This window comes from Mirounga leonina, unplaced genomic scaffold (genome assembly GCF_011800145.1).
Source record: "Mirounga leonina isolate KUSES-001 unplaced genomic scaffold, KU_Mleo_1.0 Mir_115, whole genome shotgun sequence".
NCBI lineage: Eukaryota > Metazoa > Chordata > Mammalia > Carnivora > Phocidae > Mirounga > Mirounga leonina.
Window position 1 is genome coordinate 3,588,078 of NW_023270268.1, and position 5,120 is coordinate 3,593,197.

The 5,120-nt window shown below is 37.9% G+C and overlaps 1 pseudogene; it reads left to right on the forward strand.

The window, feature by feature from the left end:
* The first annotated feature begins 505 nt into the window (after positions 1-505).
* LOC117999216 lies at positions 506-3,172 on the forward strand (annotated as a pseudogene).
* Positions 3,173-5,120: the final 1,948 nt, after the last annotated feature.

Consider the following 5,120-nt stretch of genomic DNA (forward strand, 5'->3'; position numbering starts at 1 on the left):
GCTTCTGGGCATATATATTTGTATATACATGCACACCTTGTTTTATTGTGCTTCACCTCATTGTGCTTTGTAGATATTGTTTGTTTGCTGTTGTTGCTGTTTTTTACAAACTGAAGGTTTATGGCAACCCTATGTCAAGTAAGTCTATTGGCTGCATTTTTCCAACAGCTTTGGCTCATTTTATGTCTCTGTGTCACAGTATTTCAAACTTTTTTCATTATTTTTTATTTGTTATGATGGTCTGTGATTATTGATCTTTGATGTTATTATTGTAATTTTTTTATACAATGTTATTGTAGTTACAGACTGTTGTAATTGTTTTGGTGTTCTTCCATGAACCACACCCATATAAAACAGCAAAGTTATCAATAAATGTTGTGTGTGTTCTGACTGTTCCACTGACCAGCCATTCCCCCCATCTTTCTCCCTCTCCCCAGGCCTCCCTATTACCTGAGACACAATAAGATTGAAATGAGGTTAATTAATAATCCTGCAGTGTCCTCTTATGTGTTCAAGTGAAAAGAGGAGTCACGTGTCTCTCAGTTTAAATCAAAAGATTGAAATGATTAAGCTTAGTGAGGAAGGTATTTTGAAAGCAGAGATAGGCTGAAAGCTAGGCTTCCTGCACCAGTTTGCCAAGTTGTGACTGCAAAGGAGAAGTTCTTGAAGGAAATTAAAAGTGCTACTCCAGTGAACACACGAATGATAACAAAGCAAAACAACTTTATTGCTGATTTGGGAAAAGTTTTAATGGTCTGGATAGGTCAAACCAGCCACAATATTTCTTTAAGCCAAAGCCTAATCCAGAGAAAGGCCACAACTCTCTTCAATTCTATGAAGGCTGAGAGAGGTGAGGAAGCTGAAGAGGAAAATGTTGGAGCTAGCACAGGGTGGTTCATGAAGCTTAAGGAAAGAGGTGAAGCAGCAAGTGCTGATGTAGAAACTACCATAAGTCATCCAGAAGATCCAGCTAAGAAAATTAATGAAGGTGGCTACACTAAGCAACAGATTTTTAATGTAGATAAAAAAAGCCTTCTATTGGAAGAAGATGCCATCTAGGACTTTCACAGCTGGAGAGGAGAAGTCAGTGTCTGGGTTTAAAGGACAGGGTGACTCTCTTGTTACAGGCTAATGCAGCTGGTGACTTTAAGTTGAAACCAATATTCACTTATTGTTCTGAAAATCCTAGGGCCCTTAAGAATTATGCTAAATTTACTCTGCCTGTGCTCTAGAAATGGAATAACAAAGGCTAGATAACAGCACAGCTGTTTGCAACATGGCTTACTAAATCTCTTAAGCCCCCATTGAGATCTATTGCTCAGGAAAAAAAGATTCCTTCCAAAATATTACTGCTCTTTGACAATGCCTTGGTCATCCAAGATTTCTGATGGAGATGTATAATGAGATTGATGTTGTTTTTATGCGTCCTAACACAATATCCATTCTGCAGCTCATGGATTAAGGAGTAATTTTGACGTTCAAGTCTTATTATTTAGGAATACATTTCATAAGGCTGTAGCTGCCATACATAGTGATTCCCATGATGATTCTGGGCAAAGTAAATTGAAAATCTTCTGGAAAGGAGTCAATATTCTAGATGCCACTAAGAACATCTGTGATTCATGGGAAGAGGTCAAAATATCAACATAAACAGGAGTCTGGAAGAAGTTGATAACAATCCTCATGGATGACTTTCAAGGGTTCAAGATTTCAGTGGAAGAAGTACCTGAAGATTTGGTGGAAATAGCAAGAGAACTAGAATTGAAAGTGGAAATCTTGCCATTTGCAACTACGTGGTTGGAACTGGAGGGTATTATGCTGAGTGAAATAAGTCAATCAGAGAAAGACATGTATCATATGACCTCACTGATATGAGGAATTCTTAATCTCAGGAAACAAACTGAGGGTTGCTGGAGTGGTTGGGGGTGGGAGGGATGGGGTGGCTGGGTGATAGACATTGGGGAGGGTATGTGCTATGATGAGTGCTGTGAATTGTGCAAGACTGTTGAATCACAGATTTGTACCTCTGAAGCAAATAATACATTATATGTTAAAAAAAAAGAAGAAGAAGAAGATAGCAGGAGGAGAAGAATGAAGAGGGGAAAATCGGAGGGGGAGACGGACCATGAAAGACTATGGACTCTGGGAAACAAACAGGGTTCTAGAGGGGAGTGGGGTGGGAGGATGGGTTGGCCTGGTGATGGGTATTAAAGAGGGCACATTCTGCATGGAGCACTGGGTGTATATGCAAACAATGAATCATGGAACACATCAGAAACTAATGATGTAATGTATGGTGATTAATATAACATAATAAAAAAAATGTGGAGCCTGAAGGTATGCTTGAATTGCTGCAATCTCATGATAAAACTCATAAGGAGATGTTTTTTATGGATGAGCAAAGAAAGTGGTTTCTTTAAAGATTTTTTTTTAAATTTTTATTTATTTGAGACAGAGAGAATGAGAGAGAGAGAGAGAGCACATGAGAGGGGGGAGGGTCAGAGGCAGAAGCAGGCTCCCCGCCGAGCAGAGAGCCCGATGCGGGACTCGATCCCGGGACTCCAGGATCATGACCTGAGCCGAAGGCAGTCGCTTAACCAACTGAGCCACCCAGGCGCCCCAGAAAGTGGTTTCTTAGGATAGAATCCACTCCTGGTGAAGATGCTGTAAAGATTGTAGAAATGACAACAGGGGCTCCTGGGTGGCTCAGTCAGTTAAGTGTCTGCCTTTGATTCAGGTCATGATCCCAGGGTCCTGGAATCAAGACCTGCTTGGGGCTCCCTGCTTAGTGGGGACTCTGTTTCTTCCTCTCCCTCTGCCCGCTGCTCTCTCTCTGATAAATAAATAAAATGACAAAGGATTTAAAAAGAAATGACAACAAAGCATTTAGAATATTACATTAACTTAGTTGATAAAGCAGTGACAGGGTTTGAGAGGAATGACTCCAATTATAAAAGAAGTTCTACTGTGGGTAAAACACTGTCAAACATCATCTCATGCTACAGAGAAATCCTTCATGAAAGGAAGAATCAACTGATGCAGCAAAAATCATTGTTTCTTATTTTAAGAAATTGTCACAACACCCCAAACTTCACCAACTACCACTCTGATCAGTTAACAGCCATCAACGTCAAGGCAAGACCCTCAACCAGCAAAAAGATTGATTCACTGAAAGCTCAGGTAATGGTTACCACTTTCTAGCAATAAAGTATTTTTTTTAAATTAAGGTATTTACATTTTTAAACATAATGTTATTGCACACTTAATAGACTACAGTATAGTATAACTTTTATGTACACTGAGAAATTAAAAAAAAAAAAAAAAAAACCTGACTAGCTTTATTGAGATGGTCTGAAACCAAACCCACAATTAAGATATGTCTGTACATTTGAAGTATGTCTGTACATATATTCTCACAAAGGACAGGAAGGAGATATAGATGAGACTGGTCTATGCAGTTCTTGTGAAAGTGGATCTAGAGCTAATTTCTGCAATATTGGTTAAGAGAAATGAGGTGGATCCACAGCAGTTGCCAGTAAGATGTTAACTGCACACACAGCAACATAGTTAGATCTCAAAAGAGGATGTCCAGAGGAGAAAAAAAAAAGTGAGGAACATTTATAAGCAGATACTATTGATATAAATTAAGACTATACAAATAAAAGGATGAATGTTGAACACATTAGAACATACTGATAAAGGGTGGAGAAAAGAAAAATTGTGGCAATAAAGGGAATATATAAATGAGTAAATAGAACTAGAGAACAGCCTTCTCTGGATCAATGCATGTGGACTGTCAGCTCCCTAAACTCCAGGTAAAAGCTCTGCAGTACCTGCCCTATGTCTGGATTTGAGCTTCCTCCTGGATCTTCCATCACACCTGAAAAGGGAAGAGAACAGCTTCTTCCCATTCTCTAGAATTTCCATGACACTATTTCACACATAGCTAAAGGAATTTTAATGAACTTAATTACTGACAATATTGAGAATGTCAAATTTTCATCTTTGTGATATAATTACATAATCCAATGAAATGTAAATGGGAAATGACACCTTTAGGCACATATGTAAAAATTTTCATTTCCTAACATATAAGAGGATAATAATAGCTTCTGCTTTTAAGGGCATTTGAAAATTAAAATGAGATTGCATATGTAAAGTGCTCACCATATTACCTGGTGCAGGGTAAATCACTCAATATATAGTAGCTACATTAAATAAATTGGCTCCAAAAATTCGTTTTGAAGATGGTTGCTGGGATTCTAAACATATTTTTGCCTAACAAACAATAATAAAAATGCAGATGACTAGATATTTAGACTGGATGCAAAAGACAATTTAGACCCTTGAGGGACTTGTATAAAATTATAGAGTCCCTAACTAAACCATTGCTAATTGACTGATGTTTATTAAGAACCTGCTGTGTACTATGGTATATGACCATGTAATTTCCAATATAAGACTGTGTTTGGAGCTCCAGAGGAGGCTTCCCTGACTAGAGCATGTATAAGTTATTCTCAAAGTGTGGTCTGAGGACAGGGCCCCCCGCAATCTGTTTGTTACTGGTCTGTGATTAGATAAAAATAGTAATTGAGAGTAAACATTCAGAAAATTTTACAGCAATTCAATGGAGTAATTTTATGCCTATTGAATGTAATAATTACAAAAATTGGACTTGTATTTTCATCTTATTTTTCTGGTAAATTATTTATATTGTATTGTGCAAAAGTTTTGGCGCATAGTGGATTGGGGAAAGAGGTCCCCTGAGATAAGGAGATTAGATAGTTTGAGAGGAATGGATCCCAAGGAAAACCCTACCCCAATGACTCTATCAGATCACTCAACTTTATTTCTTATGTAGAAAATACCACTATTTGAGGTTAATGTGTTTATCGAATTTTTATCTTGTCTCTCCTTCTATGAGAGTGTAATTTGGGGAGAGGAGATCTTATCTGCCTTGGTACTAACAGTCAGAACAGTGTCCAGCATAGACCAGATGCTAAATTAATTTTAGTTGAATGAATCAGTGGATTAAGTTTTAACTGCAGTTGTTATCACAGTGACTACTGTCATCACACATGGGACAGAAATCATGAAATCCCTTCCAGCCGTGGTGAGGT